At 34.9% G+C, this 16,963-nt stretch overlaps 1 long non-coding RNA gene across 1 annotated transcript in view; it reads right to left on the bottom strand.

Annotated features, from left to right (window-relative positions):
* Positions 1-864: 864 nt before the first annotated feature.
* Positions 865-16,963, bottom strand: part of LOC118163451 — a 21,456-nt gene continuing 5,357 nt past the window's right edge. Inside the window, exons 2-3 of the long non-coding RNA XR_004749061.1 lie at positions 13,472-13,476; positions 865-1,003 (exon numbers count right to left, since the gene is read on the bottom strand). This is a non-coding gene — a long non-coding RNA (uncharacterized LOC118163451). The remainder of the gene's footprint in view (positions 1,004-13,471; positions 13,477-16,963) is intronic.

The following is a 16,963-nucleotide window of genomic DNA, read 5'->3' on the forward strand; positions in this document are numbered from 1 at the left end:
TACTCATTAACAACACATGGAATCCAAAGCAAGGTCATATTCTTAGCCTGATTTCAATGGAAAAATTTTAAAATGTTTTTGAGGATTCTATATTCTTCACGTTATTTTGGACTGTGAGGATAGTTAATAAAGCTGTTGACTTGAATGCAATATATTATTAAATATGCAGCTGTGGTGGTTTTATTCAGCTGGGGAGCTGAGCTCCACAACAGGCATTGGAAGGGGTTGCCCAGAGAAGTGGTAGTGTCACCGTCTCTGGGGGCGCCTAAGGAGGGTTTGGACTTGGTGCTTGGGGACATGGTTTAGTGGGTGACATTGGTGGTAGGGTGATGGTTGGACCATCTTTTAAGTCTTTTCCAACCTTGATGATTCTATGATTGTATGGAATCTGAGAGCAGTCTACAACTGCTCTCTCCCTCCCTCCCTCCCTCCCCCTCCCCCCCACCCCCCCCAAAAGGAAAAGGGGGAGAAAATAGGATGAAAAGGGCTTGGGGGCTGAGGCAATGACAGGAAATCACTCAACAATTATTGTCATGGGCAAAACAGACTCAGCATAAGGAGATTAATGTAATTTTTATTGCTTATTACTAACAAGCTAGAGCAGCGAGAAAATAAAGCAAACTAAAAAGACCTTGCCCTATACCCTCTTCTACCTCCTCTCCCTGAGTGGTGCAGGGGAATGAGGAATGGGCGGCTGCAGATCAGCCATTCATCTCCACTGCTCCTTCATGTTCACTCTCTGCCCCTGCTCCATGTAGGGTTCCTCCCATGCAGTGCCATCCTTCCTGAACTGATCCTGTATGGGCTTCCCACAGACAGCAGCTCTTCAGGAACTGCTCCCACACGACTCTGTACCATGGGGTCCATCTGTCAGGAGCAAACTGCTCCAGCATGGGTCCCCCACCAGCGGCAGCTCCTCCCAGACCCTCTGCTCCTGCATGGGCTCCTCTCCACAGGCTGCAGTTCCGGCCTTGGCCTGCCCCTGTGGGGGCTTTCCATGGGCCTCCTCCAAGCCACATTCACCTGCTCCACTGGGGGCTCCTCCACGGGCTGCAGCATGGAGATCTGCTCCATATAGGATCCATGGGCTGCAGAGGGACAGCCTGCTCCACCAGGGGCCTTTCCACAGGCCACAGGGGACCTGCTGCTACCTGCCTCGTGCACCTCCTGCCCTCGTTCTTCAGTGACCTTGGTGTCTGCAGGGACATTTCTCACTCTTCGCTCTCCCAGCTACTGCAACACAACATTTTTTTCCCTCTTTTCTTAGATCTGCTCTCCCAGAGGCACAAACAACATTGCTTATTGGCTTGGCTCTGCTCAGGGGTGTGTCCTGAAGCCAGATTTCTGAAACTGGCCCTTATCTAACATGGGACAGCTTCTGGATTCTTCTAAGAGAGCCCAGCCCTGCAGCCCCCCACTACCAAAGCCTTGCCATGTAAATCCAATATAACAGTAAATTACTTGCTATCTCAAAATTTTACGAAACACTAGAATTTTATTCTTACATTAAAGGAAACACTCAAATTTTGTTCTATTAAGAGAGAGTACCTCTACATTATATCAATGGAAAACTATTAGTTATTAAACTCCAGTAGAATTTTGTTTCAGTCATAAAACTATTTTCACATTTGCATAAGAGAAGTAGAACAGCATCTGTTCTTTCTGAAAGAGAAAAGACAGTATCTCTTAACTTCAATTGTTATTTCAAAGCACTGAGCTGGGAGAAATTTTGGTCATTGTGATGAATCGAATAATCTTTAGAAATCGAGTAATCTTTATTTTGTTTCTGATAACATTGACTCTTTCTAATAGCCTTTAATTAGATTTATATGATTAATTGTATGCTAGTATCAACATATCTGAATTCAAATAAGCAATGTTCTTGTATAATTTAGAAGTCAAGATGATCAAATCAAACCATCTGTTTTCTTTGACACATGCTATTTTCCACTCTTATTAATAAGTAATATATTGTGGGTAATATGAAATTATATTTCCTGATAGCAGATGACCTATAATTTGCACTGTAAGGTAGACTTACCCTGTGAAAAAAAGAAAAAAAAAAGAAAAAAATAAACCTCATGTTTGACTTTTTTTTTTTGTTTGTTTGTTTCTTAGTCATTAATTTTCCCACTAAATAAACCAAAAATGTGTGATTTCTTCATTAAGTATATGCCAAGTAGAAAGGTACCTAGTTCAACTGTATTACAACATCCTCAAACCTTTAGTGTGAACCATACTGAATTGTTTGAGGTTCACTACTCATAAACCAAAGGTCATGAAAGATGTGTCCTGGAACACAGGTATTATCAGGAGCATCTGAGGGAACTGGGGTTGTTTAGTCTGAAGAAGAGGAGGATCAGGAGAGACCTTATGGCTCTCTACAACTACCTGAAAGGAAGTTGTGGGGAGCTGGGGGTTGGCCTCTTCTCATAGGTTACTAGCAATAGGACTAGAAGGAATGGCCTCAAGTTGTGCCAGGGGAGATTTAGGTTGGAAAATGGGAGACATTTCTTCTCAGAAAGAGTAGTCAGACATTGGAACGGGTTGCCCAGGGAAGTGGTGGAGTCACCGTCCCTGGGGGTGTTTAAGGAAAGGTTAGGCTTGATACATAGGGACATGGTTTAGTGGGTGATATCAATGGTAGGGGATGGTTGGACCTGATGATCTTGGAGGTCTTTTCCAACCTTAATGATCCTGTGTTTCAATAAAAATATGGTTCAAAAGCTAGATATCCTGTGTTCTAAATGTGGAGTTGTCTTTAATCTCATTTTTCATCAAGCTTTCCCTGAGGAATAAAAAAAAAAAAAAGGGGGGTGGGTGGGGGGGGTGGAGGAGGGAATTGGTCTCTAAGTAGGAAGTAAGGTACGTAGAAAAAGAAATAAAATTGTTCTGATACAAAGAAAAGGATCGACTAGGAAAACTGAGGTTTCAGTTCAATTGCATTTTATATTTTTTTAGCAGCACTTCAAATGAGGAGGTAACTTAACTGTTAATATTTCTTTATCTGTTTCTCAAACTACTGTCTTGAATATCTCTTTGCATGAACCACCTACATATGGAGCAGATTATAGTGATCTTAAATGTCTCTAATTTCCTACATAAGACTCCCAGAGATGAAAAGGGAGGCACACCACAGCCATCTGCCATCGTATTCTCTCAGACGGTCCATTTGGATGGTCAATTTCAGGGCCTATTCTCATGGTCTGATATGCAGACAGAAATGGACTCTACACCAAATTCCAACCGCTTTCTTTGAGTTTTATAATGTAGGACTTTTTCAAAACACTCCTTTACAGAAGGACAGGAAAATTCTTATGAAAAAAAAAAAAAAAAAAAAAAAAAAAAGGAAGACAAAAAGAGGTCAAGTTCTTTTGCTCAATGATGAGGACAAGTTGGTTTTAAATTCATCTTTGTTCATCTTTGAATATCGGCAGACATCCCCACCAGGGAACAAACTGGACTAAACCTGTCCAAAGGTGTTAATTTCCCTCCAGGCTAGCAGAAATTATTTTTTACATATTGACTTTTTAAGTGGTGACTGAAAAGGATACGTGTATTTTAATATTTAACAATTTCATTTACTAACTAAAACTTAAATAAAAACAGAAATAAATTAAAAAAAAAAAAACAACAATAAAATAAAAGAATGGTAAATACTTTTTAACAAGAAAATGTTTTTAACAAAATTATTTAAAAATAAATAAATATTTTGCATGTTTTGATAAAAAATCATTTCAAATATATTTTACAGATTATCCTGCTATTGTTCTTTAACACTTGACATTACATTTTCCTTATGTTCATATATAACCATTCCATTTTAAAATAGCCTGAAATATATGTTCTCGTAACTGATTCTGCCAAGGAAATAACTGAAAGGCATGTATTTTTAACTACATTATGTAAAATATGATGTTACTTTGGAGTGTTAGAGATAAGATGGGGTATGATGCAGTAAGTCTGAGCTATTGCTGTTCTAATACCAAACCCTCAAATTACTGAAGACTGAGACAAAAAAACTTCTATCTATAACTGGTTGTTAACAGCTGAGAGCATTTAACATTTCTCATTCATATATATGCTTGCCTTGTGTCCTTATATTTAGTGTAATTATTTGTGTAGATAATAACTACAGAGTTGAAAGAGGTTTAAAGACAAATGTTAACAAGCTCCAATGAGTATATTCCTGCAAGAATATATCTTTTTTTTTTTTTTTTTTTTTTTTTTTGAATGATTCCAAACCTGTGCATTATTTGCTGGATAGAAAGATTAAGTAATTTCTATGTGTAAACTCAGTAAGCTGTATAAGAGTAGCTTGCATTAAAAGCACATTTATTTTAATCAGGGTTACCATATTATAAAACTTTTTTATTTTTTTAATTTTTTATTCTAGATTGTTTGTGCCAACTTAGGTAAACAGAGATCTCTGTAGCAAGACAGAATAGAAGTGATACCTGTGAAAAATGTACTTCGATGTCATCAAAAAAAAAAAAAAAAAAAAAAAATTACCCCACCAAGTAGCCATTACCTTAAAAAACAAACGGAGATCTGGAAGATATGGAACTCTAATGCATTTACTAAAGAGACTAGTCAAAAGACATAATGTTGAAATTTCAGACAGCTTATTTTACCTACGTCCAAGATAAAAAAAATCATATTGATTCATGGAGGTAATAATTTCTTTTCTTTGTAAAGCCAATGATATTGAATCAGGCATAGACAGTGTGCGTGAGCAGCTGTGCATCCATAAATGGTGTCTTCACACTAAACTAACTAGCCAGCTCAAATATAGCTATATTACTGTGGTATTTTGCTTAGATTAATCAACCTTTCTAAAAAGACATTATTTTAGTGTAGGGCATATGCTAGCCAGAACATCTTTGCTGATTCCAGTACCTGACTTGATTTAATATATGGGCAGGATATAATATGCCACAAAGACATGTTATAGGAGGCAATATTCTGTGTCTAAATATCTACATAGCCCTGTGGGAAATAACAAAAAATAAAGCAAACACCTATTTATTTATTTATTTATTTATTTATTTATTTATTTATTTATTCAGGTTGTATTTCTTTTTCTTTATTTCTAGTAACTTTCATTATGTGTTTAATACTATGCAGGAGTTCAAAAGGCACTGTCTGAGAACCAGCTTTACCTATATGGGAACTAGTGACAGTTGTAAAATTGAACTGTCTGCTATTACTGTTGATATTTAATAGCATTAGACAATATATAATCAATCATTTGCACTGATGTGACCCAGACAGCAAAGACAAGATGCAAACTGAGTAACGTGAATTTCCATTAGTCAAAATTTTGGCCATATTTCACTCTAGAATTATATATATTCTTAGGTGAAATAACTATTCATATTTTCAAAGTCCTAATTTCTACCACCTTCATATTCATTCATAACTTATGAGGGGAAATTAATAATTGTAGCAAGCATTTGTTTGTTCACACTTTGTTAGAAGAAGCAAATGTGAATAATAATGGAATTATCTAGTACCAGAGGAAGAGCAATACACTTCATAATTCAGAGAGCCCGTGGTATAAGACTGTGTCTAGTCTACATTAGAATATTCTATTTCTTCATCTGCTTGTAGAACTTTAACTTAAAATTGAGACCTTTTCCACATATAACCATTTTTTTTTCAAATATTCCATCAATATCAATACTGCAAACAAACATGCCAGTCTACTTCCTTTCAGATAACTAAAGTTCTTATTATAAACCCAACAAAATTCTGATTTTCAAAAGAAGGGGTTTTGTTTGGTTCTTATTTTTCTAATTAAATAAAACTCCTTTTTGTGCAGTTAAAGCCTACTTTTAAAAGACTGAAGGGGAGAAGAAACTATGCCAGAAAGAAACAGGAGTAAGAATCTTAAAATGGGTTCAACTTCAAAACTTTCTGGAAAAAATAAAAATAAAAATAAAAAAAATAGCCAGGCAAACTTTTATTTATTTTTATTTTATTTATGTTATTTTTTTATTATTTATTTTTTTTATTTATTTATTTTTATTTTTTCCTAGAATGTAACAGTCCACTTAATATTTTAAAGGTTTACTATCAGGGATGGGTCACTGCTTTTACTAGGCTTTCTGCCAATTTGGGTATACATGCATTCAGTCAGTCTTCCTAATCAAGTCTCCAGCCCCTTCAGTGGTTCATCACTAACTTAGCCATCTGTTACCACTGTTTGAAAAATCCCACAGTGGCTAATTTTTCAGTCTAATCACTATTTGAAAAAGAAAACAAATCCAAAACAACAAAAGTAAATCCCACAAAGAATTATCTGTTTTTTCTTTTTTTTTTTTTTCTCCCCTACAAATGGATTTTAGCTGTCTTAGATATTGCCACTACTATAAGAGTTTGTTTTGTGTTTTGCAGTAAACCTGATAACCCAATCACCCCTAGCCAAACATTGCAGTAGTGATGAATTGCATATATTGTACCATTTGTTCAAGATGTTCTTTTCTTAGGTTTTGTAGTTGACTATATAGGACAAAATGCAACCACTGGCAAGTTTTCTTTTAAGAAAAAGTAATGCTACCTACTTATCTAAAATATCAATGAATGCTGACAATATTAAAATAAACAAATACATAAATTCTATCATTTTATATTTTATGGAAGTCTTGAATCCAATACTACATTCTTTTATTTTAAAGCTATTTTAGAATGTGTTAAAAGTACTAGGAATTTATAAGAAAATTTAAGTGAGAGTTAGAAATCAAGACTTTTATGCATATTTTCCAATGTATTTTAGAGATTGAAACTATATATACATATATAAATACGGAAGACCTACAGCACCGTGAAAGCTTGCCATGCCTTTGGATTTTAGATCCCTGCAGGTTCCACCTAAAAGATCTGTTCTGGATCCTTTGTTTAAGCTACCAGTTAGGGTGCTGATTTGTGGCAGATGAGAACATGATTTTGCGCAGTAGGAACTGTCCCATGGGAAAAAAAAAAAAAAAAAAAAAAAAAAAAAAAAAAAAAAAAAAGGCAAAATGGCAAAAAACTTTATTTGTGACAACGTTCAGCTGACCTGGATTGCTTGCAAATTAATAATTTATGTGGAAATGTTTAGGACAAAAATGAAAAAGAACACTTCAAATATTCTTTGCAGTTCTGAAGAAATGATTGCATGCAAACTCCCTCCTATTTGAAACAATGTTTATCACTGTATTTTTTTAAAAAAGTATTTGCTTGCTCTTCATACCAAAATTTACAATTTTATGTCAAAGAGCACAGACATAATTAAGTGTATGTGTTGTTTATCTATTTTTCTTAGAACTCTGTAGCTGAAAATGTTTTCGTTAATTTTCTGGATATAAGAAGCTCTATTCATTAAAAGTTTCTATATGAACAAACACATGGCTTGGGAGGGTATGCATGTAAGTCTATGTGCTTAAAAGAACAGGACTCACTTAAAAACCAAACTGTATGCCCACAAAGGGAAATTGATGGGCAAGACTAGAGAAAAGATAATGTAAATAGCAAGAAGACATTTTCATTACACAGTTTTAAACTCCTTTGGAGCCCAGAACAGTCATTTCTCAACAAGCTGCTTATGTCATTATGTCTAATTTTAGACTGATTATATTTATGCATTTGTATACTGGGGTGTAGTGCTGACAAACTGTATAGAAACATACACAGTGCAGCTGGAGACTTCCCTGATTCCATTGGTTGCTCTTAGGTTAACATATCTTGTGGAAGGCTTGCAATAAACAAATTTTACCTGTAACTGTGGAATCTTTACTACATAAAGATAACATCACTGTGAAGGAACATACAGATTTTATGACATACAGACATGATAATATTCAGGTATGACCCACTGCCAAGGATGTCATAAGTTGCAGATGTCTGTCTTAATGTATTTAATAAAAAAATGAAGCCTTCAGGGAAAACAAACAAACAAATAAATAAAATGAACACCCACAGCTTTTTCTTCTTGATAGAGGTTTTACCCTCAAAGCTTCCAGATTTAATGTATAAAACTTATAAATTGGGGATTTGCAAACTACATGGATAAAATCCTTGAATTAGTGTTTGTGAGCTTTTTTGGTCATGCCCTAAAGATACATTGCTGTATCAACATTTTTTTTTTTTTTTTTTTTTTTTTTCTCCAGTTAGATAACTTTTATGTTAGCTATGTTTCAGGAGAATTAATTGATTTCAGCAGATGAGCAATCCTGCAGAACTACCAAGTCTGTAGGTAAGATGAAATCTTGTCATCAGCAGCAGCTGTCTTTAAAACGCAGAGGGCTTACATACACTTTACAAGGGCAGCAAGCATCTGTGATATTCATAAAGATGTACCTTGAAGGTCACAAAGGAAATTGTGTTTTTGCTGTACTTCAGGAAACTTATCAGAAGCTGTGTGTCATTTGGTGGCTTTTGTTAAAAGGTAAGTCTGTCAGTCCCTTTCTCCTGCCATGTAGGTGGATGAAGTATATTCAGTCTTGTCTGAGACTTCACAAGCTCTCTGAGTAACCTGTGACAGTTCTCTGTCACCTGCACACTGAAGAAGTGCTTCCTGATGTTGAGACAGAACTTGTGTTCCAGTTTGTCCTGGCACTGGGAACCACTAAAGAGAGCCTGGCTCTAATTTCTTTGTGCCCTCCCTTCATGTATTTATAGACATTATGAGATCCCTCTTGAGCCTTCTCTTCTCCAAACTTAGCAGTCCCAGTTTTCAGTCTCTCCTTATACTAGAGATGTTCCAGTCCTTTCATCATCCTCTTGGCCCTTTGCTGAATTCTCTCCAGTATGTTCATGTCTCTCTTGTACAGAGAAACACAGAACCACAGAGAGCATTCTAGTTATGACCTCACCATTTGGAGGATCACCTCCTTCCACCTGCTGGCAACACTGACAACAATTTGAGGTAAGAATTTAATTGAATTGTAGAACATAGAAGTTTGATGATTACACTTTCTTTAAGCATGCAACAATACTGATGATATTTCTGTGATCATTATTCTAGCAAATTGTAGAATTTGGAAACTTTGTGTCTCATCAAATATTTTATCTGAGGAAAAAAATCATTGATATGATGATAAGATTCTTTTCTTCACTAAAAACTGAAGTATTTTTATTCAGGAATATTTCATTATGGTACTTCAGAACACCTATAGGCAAATAACTACAGGCAAATACCATGTTAATCAGAACACTGTCACCTCCAGATTAACATGGTGAAGCGAATACAGGCCTCACGTAACCTAAAAGAGGTCTGATTGTTCCTGTATTATTCCTTGGTAATTGAAATTGACATCAGTTTAGCAATGTTAGAGTGACTCATCTGAATTGGGAAAAATTGTTTGCCTTACAAATGGAGAAAAAAGAAGTTTTCCAGAATGTATGCTTGAATATCAAAATAATTTGCCTGAAAAACTGAAAATTTTAAGATTTTTGGCTTTATGTGAAAGCTGAAGATAATAACAATAACCGTATTGGGCATTGGAATCAATCTTGCACAACTCTAATAATTTCATAGTGATTTTTTATATCTTTGCTATCTTAAAATTCAATACTTGGTAAGTTTTCAATGGCTTAATCATTTTCCGGTGTCTGTTTGCATTGGGACTATTTTGCACTATTTAAAATTAAAATGTTACTGGTGTATACTCCTTATGTGAAAGCAGTAAGAGATAATACATACAACCAACTGGAATATGCAGACTACTTTTATTGTTAAATATAACTTCAGGGATCTTGTCATCTTGTCTCTTTAATACTTTAATACATACCAAAGCAGTCAGTTGTTTTTATTTTTTTATTATTACTTTTTATTATTATTTTTATAGGGTATTTCTGTAATATCTTAGTATATCTTCCATTGCCCTGAAAGGAGTTCATACTCAACCTAGCGTACTTTCTCCCACAGATTCATAACTGAGGTAAACAGAGATTATTTACTTTCCTTTTTGTTTCATTACAAATATCAACCCACTCCCTCAGCATGAATATTTAAATGTATCCTGCTAGCATAGTAATTTAGAAGTAATTAAGCATTGCACATAATTGAATGACAAGCTATCTCTGACAAACACTTTGAAGATGGGTTTTTATACTTGCATATAAACAGCCCTGACAGTTAAGTGAAAGTGAAAGTTTTATTGCTGATCTTAGTGGAGACAAAGTAAGAGTGAAAGTTTTATTGTTGATCTTAGTGGAGACAGATCTTCTTTGATTTAGTGAAACTCTACCATTCAAGGCTTAATTAAGAGCAATAAAACTTTATTGTACTGCAGATCTCCAGTCAAACTTGTAACTTGTAAACACATGTGCATGCATGATGTAGGTATTTCACAGAGACCATTTCCAATGCCTCTTTCTGAATGCTTTCCTTTCTGAAGGAATCCAAAGATCCTCAGGAGGTCTTAGTTCCAAAAGAAGACTGAATGTTTAAGACTTCATAAAATAATTTGCAAAAGTCATTATATGGAATAGAAATCTACCTAAAATAAACAAGTAATAAAATAAATAAATAAATAAAAGGAATTCACTTCTTAAGATAAGGGATTTCTTTCCCATCCATATTGTATGTATGAAAGGGGAATGGTTCTCATGTCAGAGGCATAAACCTTGCGCTGTCACACAACATATGCATGCTTTTGTTTTCAGATCACATAATGAAGACCAAGAAAGTGTAGCACTTCCATCAGAAAATTAATCAATAAATGCACATATACTCCTCCTAAATTGTTCACCACTACAATTTCTCTCTGTCTCCCTCCATATGAGTCAAGGAACAATGGGGAAGTCATGGTGCTGTGGTTTCTTGAAGTATCTGAATTTCCAGTATCACAGCATCCCAGTGGGTGATAAAAGCCAATATGCCAATGTCAAGTTCAAGCAGCTCAGTTAAGTTTTTGTTAAATTTGAACATATGAAGGATCAAAGTGCCTTTTTTTTTTTTTTTTTCCATTCCATAAATCACAGTCATATATATATATATATTTTTTTTTTTTTTTTTCTGGTTGCAAACAAGTCACTACGTACAGTATCTCAGCATTGCAGGTTTCACTGGATCTTCAAAAGAGATTTAATTCTATAGTAGAAGGGAGATCTTAGTTAGTGTGTGGGTATTGACATGATAATATGTTTTATTTATGTTATATATATATATTTTATATGTTATATGCAAAACTGACAACATTGTAGCTGATTCAATTACTTCCCTTCCCTTCCTTTTCTATTTCACATTGATGTAAGCAAAAATCAATGACAGCTAAGAGCATTTTGACAGGCTCCAGGAGATGAGGTTTTGGTTCTGTTCAGAAACAGCCATTGTTTTCTGATGTCTTGGCATGCAATATGATTTGGAAGATTCAGTTTTCATTTTCATCCCTAGTTTGGACTGGGATGGTTGGTTGATAAAGATTTTAGATAGCTTTAGCTGTCATTGTCAGTAGTATTCATGTTCTCAGTATGAACAGAAACTTTAATTCAAATCAAGCAAAAATCATGAATACCTTCCATCTTGCCAAAAACATGTTTTACTATGGCCCACCTCTGAAAATAAGTTTCTGTCTCTATGTTCAGTCACTGATTTCTTTCACAGAAATGTGTAAATGTATGTAACTCAGCATGATTTAGCACACAAACATTCACCCTTTTTCTCTCTGCAGTTTCCTTGGTAACCCATCAAAACTAATAGAGGCCCACAGAACGTCATGTTCAGGTACAGAACAGTAATACAAAAGGTTCAATTTGTAGTTCAAAATGAAAGGCAAATTACAGTGTGTTAAAATCAGTCTTATATGTACAGGTTTAAAATATAAAAGTTTAGGCAGAAGACTTTAATGTTTTACAGATTATATGTACAGACACAGTCTTCATGGAAGCCCTGCAGATTTAATGTAGAATGTCTGGGATTTTAAACAGAAATTTTTAGAGTACAACAAAGAATTTAAAAGCAGATAAATTGTTCTATATGAAATTATATGTAAAAGTCAACCGTATTTCCCTAGTGATTTAATTCATTCTACGAAGTGTAGGAGTTTCTCTAGGAGTATACAATAGGTATTCTAGATGATTGTTGGTTAGAGGATACTTTGACAGACAAATAAAACAGTACATATATATATATATATAAGAAAACAAAATAGAACAAAAACAAACAAAATCAGTAAAATCTGTGTCTATCATTTTCAGCTGGAAAAGATGGGGAAAAATAGCATTCTGTGATTCATTTAATCTGTGAATTTTACTTAAATCAAGAAAACTCCAATAAAATTAACTTAGCTGGACATCCTTATCCCAGGCAAGGACTTTTCTGTGAGCATAATTAATAGGTGAAATGAAATTTAGGTAGATGAGATTTAGGTAGAAATTTAGACATAGATGTACTGTGGCTGATTTGGTAAGGATGTATCAGTCTGACATATATGAAATGTAACACAGTTGCAAAAAAAATGAAATTCTCTCTTCCAGCTCTCTTTCAAAAACTTATACAGCCTTTCACAGAGGTTTTTGCAGCTCAGTGGTGAAATAAGTATTATAGTAATTTGTCTGAGAAGTTTTTTCTAAGTTCTTTCAGGTGGTTGCCTCAGCTGTAGATTAGATCAAATGCTTGTGCTGTCACATCAACAGGATGAAAGGGGAAATGAGTGGGAAAAAAATAAATTAAAAAAAAATAAAAAGCATAAGTGTAAAACACCACTTCCCAGGTTGCTCTCTAGCCACTCATCTCCTGGTCTGTAGCTATGTATGGCATACTCCAACCCAGGTGCAGAACTCTGAATTTACCCTTGTTGAATTTCATGCTGTGGATGATTGCCCCCATCCATCTTGATCCCTCTTTAAGGCCTCTCATTCTTCTAGTGAGTCAACAGCACCTCCCAGTTTTAGTATCATCAGCAAACTTGCTGATGATGCATTCCACTACTATGTCCAGATCATTGATAAAATGTTATGCTAACAAGTTTGTAATTTGCTGGGTCATCTCTCTTTGTAGACCTCTTTTTCTCCTTTTGTAGATGGGCATAATGTTGGCTAGCTTCCAGTTAGCAGGTACCTACCCAGACTCACACAGTCTTTAGTAAATTGTTTAGAGCAGTAACCTCCAGTAATTTCTTCAGCACTCTGGGTAAATCCCATCAGACTGCATGGACTTAAAAACATTGAGCTGCTACAACTGTTCTCTTACAATTTGGTGACCACAGATGGAAATCCACTTCGCCCTCAGTCATGGCCCAAGACCTGTCAATACTATTAGATACTGAGGAAAAAAAAAAAAAAAAAAAAAAAAAAAGGCATTAAATGCCTCCACCTTTTCCTCATCCTTACTTCTTAGGTGACAATCTGCTTCAATTATCAGTCCAATGTTTTCCTTTGGCCTTTGACATACTTGAAAAAGCTTGTGTCTGACACCACTGTCGCCTGTGTCAACTCAAGTTGAACTTTGTTTTTGTTTTCTTGCTCTCTCCTTGCTGATGTGAACTGCAGCTGTGTACTCTCCCCATGAGGCCAGACCTTGTTTCCAGAATTCATATATTTTCCTTTTCTGCCCTAGTTCCAGGAGGAGTTCCCTTTTCAGCTAGGTCAGTTTTCTGCTTTCCCTTGAACCAGCATTGTACCTGTGGTACAATAGGATTGCCTGTTCCTGAGCTTTTAAAAGGTGGTTCTTGAAAAATGACCAGCTGTCATGGATTCCTAAGCCCTCTAGAGCAGATTCTCAGGGGACACTGATAACTAGCTCCCTGGGAATCTTAAAGGTTATTCTCTTAAAGTCCAACATGGCAACTCTGCTGACCTTTTTTCTGCTTACACCAATTTTTTTGAAGTCAATTGTTTCATGATCACTTAGTTATGATCATTTATTTATTTTATGATCATTTAGTTATTTTAGTGATGAAGCATTAATAAAGACAGAACATGTCTGTGACAAGTAGAGTTATTTTTAATGTGGGTGAAATACCTGTTGTCATATTACCATCCTGCCTTACATCATCCTACAGAAATAGTGAGTTCTACACATTTCTAGGCTTTTAAATGTGTAATATTTCACTGAAATTCTTAGAAGTCAGCATTCTACAAGTAACATTTTTCTTAAAAATAAAAATGTAAAAACAGTTTATCTGTTTACAGTTTTGTCAAGGCCAACTTTATTCACTGCTTTATTCCTAGTTTGGAATATAAAATGGGAGATCACTCCTGTGATCATGGCTGAAATAGAATAATTTCCTCAAGAATGTCAGATCTGAAAGTTAGCTGTGGCTATCATACATAACAAAGGCTAACTGTCCTGAAATATTATCAATCTGACATCAGTTTTCACTTAATTAGAAAACACACTTCAAGCATGCCTCTTAAAAAAGAAAAAAAAAAAATAATAATAATAAAGTAAATAATAGGGTGAAGCTCTTTGCTTAATTTATAGTGATTTTAGCTATTCTCTGGAAGACAGCTCCACCACTAAAGGATGTCTGTAAATATCTTATACATCTAGTATGTTCTAGGCAACAGTCTGGCTATCATACTTGTGTAATAAACAGTATCCGCCTACAATATTTAGTCCTTTTATGTGTATTTTACACGGCATAATTTGTTATTCACTAATTCAGTGGACATTTGTTTTTCTCTTCTCTTATAATGAATCCATTATTTGACATGGCTAACTTTCTGATATCAGCTGCAAAATTACTTGTGAAAATATGACTACTGCATCACAAATCCAGAACTGATAGCTTTGGCTAATAAATAAATGAATACAGCAGTGACATATCTCTCAGTATTACATTATAATGAGAGTGTAAAAATAGCAGTGAAAAATGGAAGCATCATAAACATGCTTTGCTGATGCTTGTCATTGTTGTCTTAGGAAACTATAAAGAAGATATTAGTAGCCCAGGAAGAAATTATTATATTAGTCAAATAAAAGGAGCTTATTTCAAGGAGGATAATAAAAAGGTGAAATAATAATTGTCAGAGCACTGAACAGAATAAGTAATGCAAATAAATATTTGCTGGCTATGAACATATTTTTATAGTCTTCTTTTTATTCCTTTGACCATAGAGAGCGTCATAAGCATAAAGGAGACTTTTCAGCTGGAACTAAGGGTGAAATCTAAAGCAAGGACAAAAACACTGCATAGTAGAGGCTTGAATGTCTAACTTTCAAACACTTGGTTCACTTCACAGACTGCAGACCTTATTGACATCTCCATCTCTTTCAGTCTTCTCACGGTATTTACCTGTGTTATCCACAATACTTACCTCTGTGGCCTTCACCAGTGCAGGCAGCACAAACAAAGCAAACTGTATATATGCTTCCCAGCTATATAATATATATAATGTATACCCAAAACTATCAATACTGAGCATTATTATATTTGATATTGGAGAAAGGAGTATGTACCTCATTTGGTATACTTAAGAGATCAACCTCAACTATGGAAATACTTTCTTCATTAGACTAGGTAAGATAGGGTGGAAATATCTTTCACTTTATCCCATACAAAGCTTTACTTACTGAAAAAAAATAGAAAAAATAATAAAAAATATGTTTTCAGTTTGAAATTTATAATCAGTTCAATTTATTTTCAGTTGTAGTTTGAGATCATAGAATGAAAATATTTAAGAGCTACATTGATAGCACATGTATTTTTTTATTATTATTATTTTTTTTTTTCATTTAAGACTGGGCTGAGTAGGAATTTAGTGTTCACCTATTGCAACAGGTGAACATATACTTACAGAGGAAACTACCAGAGCATTCCTCCATCTCTCTACTGAGAGAGATGAGACTCTATCTCATCCACCTACTGACCATATTTAGTGCAATTAATTTGGGGGATTAAAGTATAACTAAAAAGCCACACCTGTGTCTGCTCTCCAGTTGCCTGTAGAGAAAGGATGGTTGAAGATTTCTTTGCTATAAGAGCAATTCCTATAGCCTTTCCCTACCTAATTTATTTCCTAAATTACACAGAAACTGGCAGTTTAATAGATTCATTTTTTTTTTTTTTTTTTTTTTTTTTCCACCAGCAAAGTAACAGTACCAGCCCACTTCCTTTCACAGGACCACAAAATCACAGAATCACAGAATTAAAGAATGGGTAAGGTTGGAAGGCTCCTCTGGAGATCACTCAGTCCAACACCTCTGCTCAAGCAGGGACACCTACAGCAGGTTGCGCAGGACCATGCCCAGATTGCTTTTGAACATCTTCAAGGAGTGAGACTTCACAGCCTCTCTGGGTAACCTGTGCCAGTGATCAATCATCCACACTGTAAAGAAATGCTTCCTGATAGTCAGATGGAACCTCCAGTGCTTCAGTTTGGACCCATCACCTCTTGTCCTATCACCGGGCACCACCTGGCTTAATTTTTTTTTTTTTTTTTTTTTTTTTTTTCCTCAGGAGCTTATAGACATTGATGAGATTCCCCCCAAGCCTTCTCTTATTCAGACTGAACAATCTCAACTCTCTCAGCCTCTCCTCACAGAATACTTGCTCGAGTCCCTTCATCATCTCCATATACTTGTGTAAGTTCAGTTTGATTAAGTATTTCCCAACTTGATCCTCTTCCACTACTGGTAAATCTTGCTTGCTTCAGGATTCTCCTCGTTCTGTTCCTTGTTCTGTTCCTTGTTCTGTTCCATTCTGTTCCTTGTTCTGTTCCGTTCCTTTTTTCTTTTTTTTTCTTTTTCTGTTCCTTCTTTTTCTTTTTCTGTTCCTTCTTTATCTTTTTCTTTTTCTTTTTTCTTTTTCTTTTTATTTTTCTGTTCCTTCTTTTTCTTTTTTCTTTTTCTTTTTCTTTTTTCTTTTTTCTTTTTCTTTTTCTTTTTTCTTTTTTCTTTTTCCTTTTTCTTTTTCTGTTCCTTCTTTTTCTTTTTCTTTTTTCTTTTTCTGTTCCTTCTTTTTCTTTTTCTGTTCCTTCTTTTTCTTTTTCTGTTCCTTCTTTTTCTTTTTCTGTTCCTTCTTTTTCTTTTTCT

Source organism: Oxyura jamaicensis, chromosome 3 (genome assembly GCF_011077185.1).
Source record: "Oxyura jamaicensis isolate SHBP4307 breed ruddy duck chromosome 3, BPBGC_Ojam_1.0, whole genome shotgun sequence".
Classification (NCBI taxonomy): domain Eukaryota; kingdom Metazoa; phylum Chordata; class Aves; order Anseriformes; family Anatidae; genus Oxyura; species Oxyura jamaicensis.